This window comes from Macrosteles quadrilineatus, unplaced genomic scaffold, assembly GCF_028750875.1.
Source record: "Macrosteles quadrilineatus isolate MER2022 unplaced genomic scaffold, UCM_ALF_1.0 Scaffold_3__2_contigs__length_128488019, whole genome shotgun sequence".
NCBI classification, from domain to species: domain Eukaryota; kingdom Metazoa; phylum Arthropoda; class Insecta; order Hemiptera; family Cicadellidae; genus Macrosteles; species Macrosteles quadrilineatus.
The window spans coordinates 61,577,103-61,592,964 of NW_026542596.1; the positions used below are offsets into that span (position 1 = coordinate 61,577,103).

Below are 15,862 nucleotides of genomic sequence, written 5' to 3' on the forward strand. Positions count from 1 at the left end.
TCTACTGCAAGAATAACATAATACAAACTATAAAACAAGCAGCATTTTCACGAAACCCAGAAACATTAAAAGTCGTTACAGCTTTACTTTTTAAAAGATTTAACTTAATAGTTGTGGCATCACTTATGACAAGGTTGATATGACTTTGATGGATGTGGCTTTTACAGTTTCTCAGCGTAGAACTTATAACATTGCAGCATTTATTTTCAGTGTAGTGAGAAACATCATGGTCTTGTTTATAATTACTTTACGGTTTTCGTTTTCGTCTTCCTGTATGTGTAGATGTGTACAGATCTACATGTGGTCCAGATTTTGATGAAATTAGGGGTGTAAGTACCAATCCTGGTATCTCCAGGCTTTACTTATTTTTGATATTTTTATTTTTAAACGTGATTTTCCATTAAAACCAATTAAATAACGACAAAATTTAATTTTACCAATATTGGCCTGAATAATTTTGATTATTTAGTATGTTATACTCCTTTGGACTCTGAACAACATGAAACAACCATTGCTGTAAAAATTCCGGTTAAAAAGTTATTTCAACTTTTGTTACTTACCCAATAAAAAGCCTTTCAATTTACGGGGAAATAGGATTAAAAAAACATGGCCAATTTTGATTCAAATCGTGTGTATTATATTAGCTTTTAACTCTAAACGAAATGGCACAACTCCTATTGGTGGAAAAATTATGGTTTGAATGTTATTGCAACATTATTTGTCAATGTTTTTCTCATATTTACTATAGACTTTTAAATTCTCCTCTCAGAGGAACATATACTTACTTTAAACCTCCGGACTTCTATATTTCCCTTCGATAATGCTTTCAATACAACAAGATGAAATGCATATTGTTTTGACAGCCCAATATAGAAGAGTGTCTCTGTCACTTTTCGCCAAATATTTTATACAATTCTTTCACGTCCCTATTATTTTTTCCATTATTGTTCCTTCGTACTTAAAAACAACTATCTTATTTAATTTGTATACTACCTTATGTATTAAAAATTATATTATAATTTTCCAAACAAGTTTAAATTAGCTTATTGAAAATTTATAACCGTTCTAGTACCTACACATTAGTAAATTTTTCAACAATTTGACACACAGTTTTCCTAATTTCCTAGTTTTCCTATTTTCAATTTTGCTGACATTTTTGAAAATAGTGGCCATTTTTAAACAATGGAAACAATTTTTTGGTATTGTATGGCCTTTCTAGAATGTAGATACAATTTTAATACTTATTTACTCTTGGCATTTCCTCTCTAAACTTACTCGTTTAGGAGCTACAGGATGCAGAATGTACACCGCAAGTCATTTTTTCTTAGTTGTAACACGCTGTAACTCCTATACGAGTAGCTTTAGAGAAGAAAATGACAAGAGTAAAATATTTTGAATTGCATTCACTTTCTTAAAAAATCCAGGGTCTTCCATAAGAAAAATCAAAGTTGGCGACCATGTAGAAAAATGGTGGCTAAAATATTTTTTTTTTAATCCGTCCAATATTTAAAAATATCCAACACGGTTACAATTTAACATTTTTATATCTCTTACAAATTTCGAATAAAACAGCTGGCACACTTATACTAATCGCCCTGTATAATTTAGATTCTCGTTACACAGAATCTTGGTTTGAATTCTCGTTTAAATCAACAAAAGTGCCATAAAATATTCCATCAGCTGGTGAATGAACCCTTTCACCACTAAATGACGTCACATGAGAAACCTTTTCATTGGAGACGCTCTGCTCTCCCTCACATGTAAGACAGGATTTTATACGTCTAAAATATTACTTAATTTTATATTAAAAAACGTGTGTGCCATTCGATAAATTGTTCTGTGATAATTTAAGGGTGCAACGTTTGATACATGTCAATCTATTCATAAATAAATATTTATAAACTTGGAACCACTTTCAATGGCATGTTTACGTTATAGTGTATGTTTAAATGATGATAAACCTTTAATATATTCATATATTGTATTTCATCCTAAGGTCAGTATGTTATGCATGAATTTTCTTGGAGGGAGAGGGGGGTTAAACTACCATCTCGTGTGACAAAGTAGAAACCGTTGATATCATATAGTATATTTCATCACTAGGGCCTCTCAAAACTATATCACTTTTCGCAACACACACACTGACACTTTTCGACCGAGTAGTTAGCTATATTTTTCGTCGTATTGTATCATTAATTATCAAACTTAGCTAGAAAACGAAATAATTTGTATGTAAAAATAACCATTCAAAACGACTTCCAGCTTGTTTTCAATTCTGCTAATGTAAATAAGCAGCTGTTTAGTAATCATTTCATCTATTAAGATTGTGTTAAGTAGCCTACATTATACCATCGATATGTCGATAGATCGACAACGACAGGTAACACCTTACCTAATACCGGTAAATCAATCGATAAATAACTTCGATTGATATGATTGCCACAATCGAAATTTACAACTGTTTACAACAGCTGATTTTTACTTCCTAGAGAGTAAAAATGCTACTTTAGACCCACAACACATGCATTAAAAACGGCTGTTTTTGCTGCAGTGTGACGAAAAACATTTTAGGGTTGCTATGTATATTTTAAAGGGGTTGCTATTTGAAGAAAACAAAGTCACCCCCTACCTCCAACTATGTTAGGGGCTTAAAAAATAGTTTTGATGTAAAAGATTGAGGAACCTTTGTTTAAAACAATGTCATAAACAGATTATTTCTGTTTCAATAATACAGATTTATTCCCATACTTGATTTACACACCGTATACGCATAACAAATTGGAAAATCTAGTTTAAGGTTTTTTTAGTTTTAGTTTATATATTTAAGAGCTTGTCTAATGTGGAGCTTCTATCGTGATATCAAGGTTCAAATTTAAATATTGCAAACCACTACATGGATTTTACCCTTATGTCTAATCGGTGTGTGTTCCATGGTATGTTCTTCAAATTCCGCCTTCAACTAAACCCTTTAAAGTAAAATAGATTAATCTTTGATGATACTTTAAGAGTGTTTTAAATAAAACTGAACTGGCTTGTATTAAAAACCATAAAAGAATAACTGCTGCAATTTAATGTGTGCATTAACATCATTGACGATGATGATAGGAGTCAAAAGTAGCTTCATCAGCATAAAGTTTTATTAAACCATAAACCAAAGCTATAAAACATAAAACAGAACTCTCAAAGAGCTTTGATCTACAGGTTCACTTTGATTAACAAATGCTAAGTAAAATATTCCGATTCCGATTGACTGTTTTAAATTTAGATTCATTCGCTTGGTTTTATTTTTAAAATGGCTGAAAGTGGATTGTTTCTGATATAAAATGGAAATAATCCTAATAAGCCAAACTCACGAGCGTTTCGTAAACACTATCCAATAATATTTCTAAAGGATTGCAGTGTTAATCAACAGTAATCAAATGGCGAATAAACGAATTGGTACTTAAATATAGTTTATAAGATTTTAACAAGCCTGACTCTAAATCTATAACGTAAAGAGTTTACCTAATTTTCATAACAATCCTTATGTTAAAAACCCCTGTGAAAGCAGTTACTATTAAAAAATACCACGTAGTGTTTATACCATTGTGGCTTAAATATATTTGGTAATGGCAAATTGAATAATTTATATTCAATATTATACTGCAAAACAGTTTATTAACATACTCCATGAGCATTTGACGAAGTATCAAAACTAGTAATGCAAACTTGAACCAAATAAGTATAAATTAAGAACAATTATTAAACAAATCAAAATAATATTGGATTCTAATTTTATGTTCTGACCATGACACTAATAAAGGTTGTCATCAAGGTAACCAATAAGTCACTTTAAGAGTTGAGGTTAAGATTGAGGCCACAAAATGTAGAGGTTTCTAAACCACAAATACTCTGAATTAAATTATACGGACATCAAAGATTTTGTGAATTGTTTATGGGAATCAGTATTCGTTATTTTTTATTTAAAAATTCTTATAGTTCTTCAATTTTGTTTACTGAAATAGAAACAAATATTAACAATATATTTCTCGCGCGAAGGTTAAAGTCTGCTTTCCACCAGTTTTGGGCTCATGAAAATCAATGTGACACCAAGGAGAGAAATCTCTTCTCTTTTGAAATTTAAATGTCCTTTTTACTGAATGAATGTACATCCAAGCTTTGTTAGTAAAGTATTTTTATGGTTTCACCAACACCGATACCTAATATTGGATGCGATACTCTCTGGTGTGGATTAACGTCCGCACTAGTGTGTACTACGACTATCCACAGTACTATTCTGATAATTGGACAAATTCGTTAATTACAAGGCAAAAATGTAGTTCGGAATTCACTATAAACTGTAGGTCCCTTATTGACATTAGCTGTATTGACTATTAATTAACAACAGTGTCTGGAACATGTCGGCCTTAGTCACTAACAAGACTGCAACATCGTGCCACTCATCCTACACTGATCTCCATTCATACTTGGCTTAAAACACCTACTTTCCTATGGTCGCTATTTCAAGTAAAGTATTAAAGTGTGTACTTTATTATGTTATCTCATATCAATGTGCATGATTTTAAAGGAATTTCAAGCTTTTACCATTAGTCAAAGCTTTTACGTTAATGTTATTAGTAGACCTGTAGCCTAGTCATTTCGGAGAAATAAATGCAAATTAAAGCTAGTGAAAAAGGAGTCCACTTATTTGAATAACAGTTGGGTTTCGACGAGTTTTTTTGTTTCAGTTACCCATTTTATATAGGCCTCTGCATAGTAACGTCTTGTTACGATTAAACCATGACGTAAATATTTTTATAATAGTTTAAATTAGTCATATAAATAAAAATAGCTTTACGGGAAACGTATTTTAAAGCAGGTAAGATTTCTACGTGGAATTTCAACATAAAAGAAGAGAACGAGATCGTAAACATTCAAATAGAATCACTTAACCCACACTATGGATGTTATCAAGGAATTCAATTGGTAAATAATACCATGATTATGCTTTATAAAGCAGACTGCTGAGATTGAAGACGATAAAGAGAAACGGTTTCGTTTTACAACAAAAGATGATGGATAAGGATATCTTCTCTTTATTCACCCTTGTCACTTTATCGTAGGAAAATACTTTTATGTTTGGTATTCCTTAACACATCATCCTACACCCATTATTTTATATTTTTAGCATATAACCAAACAATACAGCGAACAGCTTGTTTTTTTATACAAGTTGTTCCAGTAATATTTTAAATAGTAATACTTATTTCGACACTACAGCCAAGAGATTGGGGTTTTTCCAGTTAAAATCACAAGTTAATTTAAATTTACTCTTTCAGGTCTTTCAAATAGCCGAATAGAGATAATGAAAAAATGAAATTAAAATGTATTTATTTTCACAGGCAAAGAGGGAAAAGTGGTTATTTCTTACATTTAACCTGATCATTATTAAGTTTACTTCAAACATCAGCCTCCCACCACTTCTACCAACTATTATTGAATTTTGAAAAAAAAAATAAATATCAATAGACATGTGTCAAATTATGAATTGCATATTTCTATTGCCTTATTGGCTTAGAAACATTTGGTAAGAATCTTTTTTTTTTCAAGCGATTAAACTAAAATTAATTTCTTAAAAATATTATTTTAAAATGTCAATGATTTCTTTCCAATACTTAAAACATACCTCTTTACAGCATTCATCAAACGATGCAAGATAAAGCTGGGACTAGGAAGTGTAATAAGAAATCGTTTCTCCGAGAAGTTGTTGACAGAACCCATTAGCAATTCGTTTACTCCTTGGTTGAGAGTTTGGTTGAGTTAACAGCTGGAGTTGATGGAGATGATGTGCAAGACGACACTAAAATAGCTAAACAATATTATTGCACAGTAAGAAAATTCCATTGCAATTAGATATAAGTGATATTTAGTGATATCACAAAAAAACAGATGAATTTAAAATACTTTTTGGAGCTATGTTTGCCATTGTAACACAGCATAAAAACATAGTAACCATTTAAACCTAAGAAAATACTAATATAAGAGAGGGACTTTGGCCTTTTATCCTTATTTACCTTCACATTAAATTCATTCTGCTCAAAATTTATCTAAAACGTCTTAATAACCTGAACGTGGTGAATATGATCAAAACCAAAGATGGTTATAGTGCCCACCTTTCAATCTAGTTCAGTCCCAAAAGTGGCCAATTCTATATCCAGTTTCCATTCGCATGTAACTGAGCTATGGATTTATGATGCGATGTAACGAAAGGTCCTCATTATGTAACAGGATCAGGGTTTGAACCATTTCTCGCAAAAATTACCTTAACAATGTCACTGATGAATCATCTAAACTAAAACACACAACAAAAACAAGTCCAAAAACCTACACACATAAAAAAATCTGAGTGAAAAGTAAAAAACTGAATGTAAATTTAAGTTTAGAGACTAGTTAAATATTAACGTGTGTGTAATAGTGCAAGAGGGTCAATGTACAAAAGACAATTCACCGTGTTTGTACGCTGTGTGTAGGCAGCTGTATGATCCTTCCACTTGCTTACATTGCCGTAACACCCTGTGTGAACTGAGCTTTGCATAGTCCCTTTTACTATCTCTATTTTAAATTTAATACTATACCTTCTCAAATATTATACTCCCCGGATTGTTTTAAAAAGATTTAACCATTTAAAACATTTTCAACTGATGGTGAGAATAACCTCCCCCCCCCCCCAATATAATTTATTTGTAAGCAGACTACTTAGCATGGTCAGATTTCATATTTTTAGTCTAGCGTTTTGTTTTTCAAACACATAGCTAAACATTCCTTCAGCTATGTCTAAAATACGTATATAGGGTTTTAACACATTCGTATACACCCTCCTTCTACGGAGGGACAGCCCGGAATGGGCCTCCCTGGCCAGTCTTTGGAATGTTGTTACCCTAACTTTGCGCGAGGGAAGTGTCATGGTCAGTGTTTCCAGGAGCATTACATCATTCGGTTGGAACAGCTTTATAGGACGTGAGAGGCAGCTCCCTATTACGTTTTTCATTATTTCAAGTTTGGTACAAACCGCTTTTAGTTGACATTTTATTTGTTGATTTAGTTGTTTTTTTTAATCCTTTATACAACTCACTAATCTCATTTATTGTACAACGATCCCTTTTTAAAAACTGCAGCTTAGCTCAAAAATGTTAGTTTTTATCTACCAAAAATATTTTAGCATCAAGCACCGCAAAGGTGAGTACTGTACAACGAAAATACTAGCTTACATGCTTTTGGTATAAGCAAACTCTTTATCGCATTTCAAACCCCAATAGAAAACATTCAGCTCCCGAAGAACATGAGTATTGTAAATTTTGAACCAGTTTCAGACTAGTTTGGTTCAGCTACTTGAAAACAGGTTCTAGATCATCCGTGTGATTTTGAGACAAATCCTCAGACCATTAAATGTCCATAAAGCAAACAGTTGTGCTTTAAAAGCATAGGTCGCTTAGAAACTCCACTACATCCAGATGAAGCAGCAATAATTGGGTTCGATAGCTAGTTTGGCTTTACATCAAGACCAATCGTTTTGCAAAATATTACAGTTATTTCATTGGGCTTATAACGATTTGACACAGACCACTCCATTATAGGTGGTTCAAAATGCATTTCGTTTGTAGCCGGTACCATATTCTTTTATGCAAACTCGTTATCTCACAAAAGAGTTAACATTTATTACTAAGGCAATTGATTGAGAGCAAGTTACTATTCAGTAATTGTGATGGGTTCTCGTCCTTTTAAGCAAAGACATTACGGACAAATGGCTACAATTAGACCGTATAATGTTAAATGGCAATTGCCTTATGTGTCTCGAGCTCAACCATGTAATGAAGTCAGTCAAATAGCTTCACATTGTCCAGTGATGATGTCATACATTAGTCCAGTTTTGTTGTTAGCTCACTCGACAATTGTAAGTGTTGGAGGATAATTGTTAAACTGGGATTAACGTTTTGTTTTCGTTTTTTTTTTTTTTTGCCGTTTTACTCTTGAAAAGATTGTTCAGTATATTGCGAGTAGATTTTAAGTCGTATCGTTTGTGCAGATAATGCTGTTTCCTTCTTCTGTATTATTAGCATTATTGGATCGAGCAAAAACATTAGTTGTTACATTATTTATAAATGAAACTAGTTTTAGGGACAAAGCTACTAAAAACCTTATGAGAAAAGCAATATAGTTAATTAAACGAACTAATAAATAAATTATCTATGTGACAGAATATCCTTAAAGCGTATGTAGCATTGAATCACAATGTGTGTGTGTATGTAGGGAAAGTAGTTTTAGCCAACCTCCTAAAATAATTTCATGTTAATTTGCTGGAGGTTTGCCTTCGGTGCAATTCAAGACCCCTCGGTTTAATCTGCGCTCGATTTATTATAACTACGAAATCTAATATCTAAGTTTTATTCGATTATTTCCTGCTTTTGTAGCCATTTTCATGTAGCTCTTTTGTAAATATGAACATAGGCTTATATGTAATGTAATACTGTATTTTAAAGTATAAAAGGTCAAAATACATGAGAACAATGACCTTTTTATTATATAGGCTTATATGTATACGTATATGCACCTTTGATAAATTTCGGATGCCAGTTCAGTGTAAAAAAATGTATAATTATTGACCTTAAGAGTGGTCTTCACTTATCATTGTTTGTTGGCACAAAATAAACGACTGGACAATATATCTGCCCTTGAGTTGTAAAACAATAGGGTCAACTCAATGTCTTTCTTTTGTGCTAAAAAAGAAGCAATGCCCTGGTGTATTGAATATGCATACTAGTTGGGGGCTTCACTTAAAGACATGTTTTCGTTCTTGCCTGGGTTGGACAAATAAGCCCGTTGTGATATCATGACTTTAAATGGTTATTATTAGGTTCTTATTTAAAAATTAAAGAACAATATTTTATGCACTCTAGACCATTAAACCTTCATTATGGGTGTTTCTCTCGTCTATTATCGGTCCTCTGGATGGTTAACATCTCAATTTATTTCAAAGTCGACTACTTTTGCTCGTTTTCGTACAATTATTGCCATTTCTGTGAACGAAATTTTCGTTTTTATCCCCTAGTGTTCATAGATTTTATTTAAAGAAAATAATATACTTCCAAGAGTCACTTGTCACAAATGTCGCTTGGTCGGTCAATCAATTATCACCTTTGCGCTCACCACTCAAATGGTTTATCATGAAATAAACTACTCCTTTTACCCTAGAACTATTAGGCAGTATATTCCCAAAACATGAACAAACTATTTTTTATAAGTTGGATGGTTATAATGATTGTTGTGGTTGAATAGTTGCCAATACAATACAATAACAATACCAGTTCAATACAATATTCGATGAATTTTTTTTTTTTCATTGGGATATTTCCATTCCTCTTTACCTATCTCACTCAGGCCCAAGTAAGGTTACTAATTGTGTCAGAATCTCTCTCAAACAGGTAGTTTCAATAGCCAGGTTTACGTCTCTTTCCAAAAACGTCGTAGTTAAGTATCTGAACCAATCAAAAGCACGTGGCGATGTTCTCACGGAATTGAGCGTCAAATAAAATGGCCATAATGGATTCGAAGAAGTGTCGTTGAGTATACACCTGAATATATACACAATGGTATGTTTAAATATTGTACTGTATTTTGTATTTGTAAAAACCAATCATTAAAGGTTTTCAAATAAATTTAATCGTTAAATTGAAAAATACTACACTAGACCCCTTTAAGAATAAGCTACATAATATATCAATAATTCATAGAGTCTTTATTTAAAAAAGGTAATATTGTATGGTCCTTTTTAATTAAATCTCATTTAAAAAAATAATTGTGTATAGAAATATATATATATATATATATATCAGTAACTTTAAACAAGTCTTTCCTAAGCGATATCCTCATGAATTCTATTGAACAAGCAGTATAGACGCCTCATCGGCCAAACTGATCGGCAAGGCTTTGAAATTCAAATGCCTCATACTTTTACATAAATACACATGCACCGTCCACATGTTTTCTGCAATTCAGCGCTTCAACGTTAAACAAATTTTGTTTGGTTTAAAATTAGTTCAAAATATTTTTTTGTCCTTGGGCGTTAGGCACGAGCCTAGGATTATTTTTCACATTACTTCAGGCTACTTCAGACCTCCCGCACTCTAACCACTAGACCAGACCAGCTCGCTCCCCGAGCATAATTCATATGCACATTTTTATTCAATCAATCATCAGCTAAATCTATTTGAGCTATTTTGTTTCATTTGACCCGATAAACTTATTATTATTTGACCCGTTTCAAAATTATTTGGATCTCAAGTTTTTAACATCCTTAATTATTATCATCCAACTTAAAATTCGTTCAATTAATTCCAAGCCATCTAAAGTTGAAGTACTATCAATCAATCAAGTAATTAATCAATCAATTATTTAAGATGGGAACGCTACTATGTGCGTATTTCAACCCAAAAATGAGTTAAGGATGAGTGAAGGATGAGTGTAGGATGAGTGGCACGATCTTGTAGTCTTGTTAGTGACTGAGGCCGACATAATCCTTAGACACAGCTGTTAATTAATAGCCCAAACAGCTAATGACAATCAAGGGACCTACAGTTTATAGTGGGATCCGAACCACATTCTTGCCTTGGTATTAACGAATTGGTCCAAATATCAGGATAGTACTGCGGATAGTCGTAATACTCATTAGTGCGGACATTAATCCACACCAGGGAGTATCGCATCCACAATGCATCTCTAAATAAATATCCACAATTCGTGACCTCCTAGTAGCTGGATTACATGACGACGCCACCGTCCCAATTGAATTTTTAAGCGATAGGGTCAATTTCCCAAAATGTTTAAATAAGAGCATTCTATGAAATTTGTTCTGAATATACCAGTAATTGCTAATCATCAATGCTGATTTGCAATTGATAGATATTTTTCATTTAAAATTAATAATTTATTCATGATTTAAGAGACCAAATATAAATAAAAGTGTTGATGACCATGTTTGATGGTTGACAGTCATGGATCGTTTGAACCAAAAGCAGTTCACAACGTCCAATGGATGATAAACCTCACTGTCAATGTTAATGTTCTCTCAGCCATTCATTGTCAAAGTATTGAACTTCGCTGGTTGTAAATTTCGACAACTTCCACCCAACGGTATTTGTTTCCCTTTGTTGTGGTTCGATTTTAATTACGATAATTATTTATGGTGCAACGAAACTATTATTACCCCCTACTTAGGTCTGTACTATCACTATTAGGTCTATTAGGGAATGGACAAAAACTAGGAACATGTTTGCATTCGGTCTTTGTTTCTTAGGTTTTGTTAAAAATAACGAGATTCTTTTTACATTAATCACAATAGGAAATACACAATTTGGATGTTTTTTGCCATTTTTTATTACATGGTGATTAAGCTTAAGATATACCTGATCGTTAAGGAAGTTGTATACATCACGCTTAGGATAGGGAAGTTTAACATGGCGGGTTAGGTAAATAGCTATTACTTATTGTTTATGTTCGTTATCTTGGTTTATATCTGTTAATCAACAGCTTTTTTTATTTTTGTTACACCTTGATGTTACATTTGTAGTATAGTGTAAAATTATTCATGCCATTGGTAATAAAATAAATAAATGATTTATACGTGATAAACAATCTGGCGCTTCATTGGTACTTAAGTTTTCCAAAAAGCTGACATAATGCGTTCGGATAAGTAAAACTACTCAACATACATTACATAAAATTGCCTGTGAAAAATAATTCGAATGAAGTTGAAGTAAAAATTATTTGTCACATCCTTTACTTACCAGGAAAAAGATTGAGCTTGAGAAAATGTATTACCCTTAACATGATTTATCAAATGTTTATTTATGTTCAAGTCAGCTCCAGGTCTGCTCCCATACTCCTTAGGTCCTTTGTAACCTCGTCAATCCATCTCATCCTTGGTCTTCCCAATGGGCTCATTCCCTCAGACGTACCTCTTATCACTTGTTTTATCACCTCCCTCTCACCTCTGTTCAATTTAAGAAAGAATATAATCAAAGGTAAAAAATATAATATGCACATTGATTTAACATTACTTAAAACACCCAAGCTGTAAAAAGCTTGTATGATTGTACAGAATAATATTACAAAACAAAATGAAAAAGCTCAAAATCAATATCACATCCATAAGGAATCGAAAATAACTCTGGAACACTCTTGCTAAACCCATTCACTTAAGCTGGTTTTAGTGTAGTTCAAAGTGATTGCAACCTGTTGTATTTTATAAAAAACTTAAGTGTCAGTACAATTATTAAGGCGACACTAATATTTACCAAAAAAAATTGCAAGTATTTTCTTTTCCTTTTAAAACATTTAATATTTGTAAACATAGACGTTGGTTTTATTTTTGAACAATAGTTATTGTAACGTTTATGGAATGTTCGTTACAAAGTTCTCTGATATTTTCAGACACTCATTACTGTTAACCAGTCTGCTGTAATGAACACATTCCAAGAGTTACCTTTGACATTTCCCTCGGCGTTCTGACATTTATTGACCACCGATTTCATACTTTGTAGTGTACACGTTTAGCGGTTGTTTCATAACCTTTATGAATAGTCTCGCATGAAGTGCGTTACGAACGTGGTGTAATGATTTCAATTTGTTTAAATATAGAGACTTTGAGACTTAAATTATGAATAATTGCTTTGATTTTAGAAAGTAAGGTTTTGCAAAGATCTAAGACCCCTACTGTATTTTGGAATTAATCATGTTACTATTAGCTTTCCTCCTGTACTTTGCTAAGGTAGGCCTATGATAGCAAATAGAAAAAGGGAGTTCATCGAAGCTGCTTGTAAAATACTTTAGGCTCCATTAGTTACATAATTCAAAAGATATTAAATCTACAAACTCATTTATTTTGATGTTTGAAGGTTGGGAATATTATATTATTGAGTGAAACGTAAATTAGCAATTGTAATCTTTGTGTTATATTCTGCTATCACCATAGAAATCCCTCAATTAATTCCCAATTCCTAATTAAAAATATAGAATCTGTAAGACGAAGTTTGTGGTTAATGTTTAATTGAGAAACGTTCTTTAGTAGGTTATCACATGGTTCCCTAATATTTCAATAGCATGTATTAATATTAAAATTAGAAATCGGTAAATCGGTCTGGATCAAAATGTCAGCTAATTTGTTCGCATTTTTGTAAAAAAGGAAAACAGAGTTAAAATAGGAAACCGTTGTTGATTTATACACTAACCAGCTTACTCGTCATGCGTTACTTCAAGTTTTTAAAGATTGTCTTGAATTTAAACTTTTTTTTTATTGAGCTTATTTATCCAGCTAAACATCCTTCTTATCATCAATTATCATCAATCCTTCTTACCAACTGTAGTAAAAAATATCTTCCCTACTTATGACAAAAACATGTTTAGCATTAAACCAGAATCATATAAATAAAACTTAGGATGATGACAATTAATTTATTACTTTATTTACCAGGTGTTAATATAACGTTGTTACTGACATCTAAGTTAGCTATCTGATCAGTCTGATGCAAACTAATACATTGAGTTTGGCCACTTTCGAGTATCGGTTGTCCCTAACTCTGTTGCCAACTTGAAATTAACACAGCTTTAGGTAGTAATGGTGACTGTAACTTTATCACTCAATTGTATATTCGTCTATATTGGTTGGGCTTTGTTTGGTTCTTAGAGATTTGTATTGTGTATTTTTGTTTATATTGGTATGCTTGGTGTTTTTTTCTTAAATGACAAATAATAATTTGATTGTATTACTACTTATAAATAGTATTTGACTAAGATTAAAAGTTTAATTTACTTTTGAAATTGGATACTAAAGTATATTACACATGTGCAGGGTGTCTCAGAACTCTAAAGCTATATTTTATCAATATTTTTTTGGTACTGGCTAAAAACAAATATCTAAATATCATATTTAAATTGTACGGAAGTCCATAGTTACTAACACAGCCAGAAACCAACAACTCAAAACTCGTAGGAGCAGACTCAACGAAATTCCTTGGCATCATAGTTGACCAACACCTCAGCTGGCATCAACACATAGACCACCTCTGCAAGAAGCTCTCGAAGTCATTGTTTGCAATAAGAAGAATAAGAAGCATAACGGATGAAGAAACAGCCCTTATGGCATATCATGCACTGTTTGCCAGTCAAATTAGATACGGCATTGTGGCTTGGGGATCTTCAGCACAGAACAAATTAGACTAACTACTCGTGATCCAGAAGAAAGTCATTAGAACAATATTCCGGAAAAATTACCAAGAACACTGCAAGCCACTCTTCAAGAACAACAAGATCCTGACCATCACATCCACATACATCCTGGAGACCATAATCCTCATAGTAAATTCAAATCCAATCCTTCGATCCAGTCAACACAACCACAATACCCGCAACAAAAACAACATTCACCTTCCACGCCACAGACTAAACAAAACCAGTAAATCACCACCTCACTCAGGATCATCCCTCTACAATCTCCTGCCACAACAAATAAAAAAAAATAACAAGCCAAACATCTTCATAAAGTCACTAAAAGAGTACTAAACAGTCAGACCCTACTACTCACTATCAGAATACACTGAAGAACATACATACCAACACCTCAAATGGGGCCCATCAAAGCTACTTCAATCAAATATTGACGATTCCCCAATCACCAGATTGTGGAGAAGACATCGAAGGTAAAAGGTAAAAGGTAAAAGGCAAAGCCACCATTTTGTTTTTTCACTTATTAAACCTTTTCTACTCAGTTAATATTTGACTTATCTCAAAAATAAGGTGTCAATCGATTTATAATTTAATTGCCATAAAAAAAGTCATTCTAGTAATTTTTTTAATCAATGATTTTTTGAAATATTTGAGAAAAAACCAATTTAACTGAACTGTTTATGAAGCACTAACAGCACCAGGCGTTGGTCATTTTATTATTCGTCCAATTAATTATGACATCTTCAGTAATTAATTGGCTATAACATCGATCAGCTGAACGCAAATCTATCCACAGCTGATTTGGGAGATTAATTGTCGGAATTTTAACCAAACAAAAGGTTTCTTTTGTGACATTCATTTTTGCATTGTTAAAAACTGGTTCAGTCATTAATTTGTTTTCTTAACGTCAAAACAAAAAAGGTATAGATTTCCGGGTCTAAACCTTGCCATGAGGCGTACAGTAATAATTTATTCCCTATATAGAAAATTCCTATTCGACGTTGAGGTTGATTTTTTTAGAAAGTAAAATTTGTTTATGGCAGCCATTCTATTATATTCTTACACTTACCTAAAACTCCACTCAAACAACTCACATTAAAACTGTATGGTTGAAGATCTTTCTATAAACAAATAACACAGCAAACCACAGATGGTCTACGATAAGATCCAAACCAGTTTTTTTAATGGTGGTTTATTCATAGCAAATACGGTCGCACTTAAACAATCGAAAAAAACAAAACATATCTGTTTAGAGCCCAGTTAACTGGGTATTTTATGTTGATACAATTTATAACTGTCATTTTAGGGCTAATTTTACAAAATGTGCTCTTTAGTTGACGCATCACAATAAATTCCAAAGTAAACTAATAAATCTTTAAATTAGTGAAAATTGTTTTCTATTTAGTGGAGTAAAAATCATTATAAACACTAAGTGCACACTACAGGTAATAACCAACGAGCTTGCGATTCTCATCAGTTGGCGCATAAGAAAGAAATATATGTCGAAAAGTATGTTTTATTAATAATATTAGTTTTACCTTAACGTTATCTTATAGAAGATAGACACTGGTCTTAAGATGTTGGTTGAGGTTGACATAATCCAAGC

At 32.4% G+C, this 15,862-nt stretch overlaps 1 protein-coding gene across 1 annotated transcript in view; it reads left to right on the top strand.

Annotated features, from left to right (window-relative positions):
- LOC128988442 (potassium voltage-gated channel protein Shaw-like) overlaps nt 1-15,862 on the top strand; it is a 363,678-nt gene that overhangs the window by 251,931 nt on the left and 95,885 nt on the right. The window lies entirely within an intron of this gene.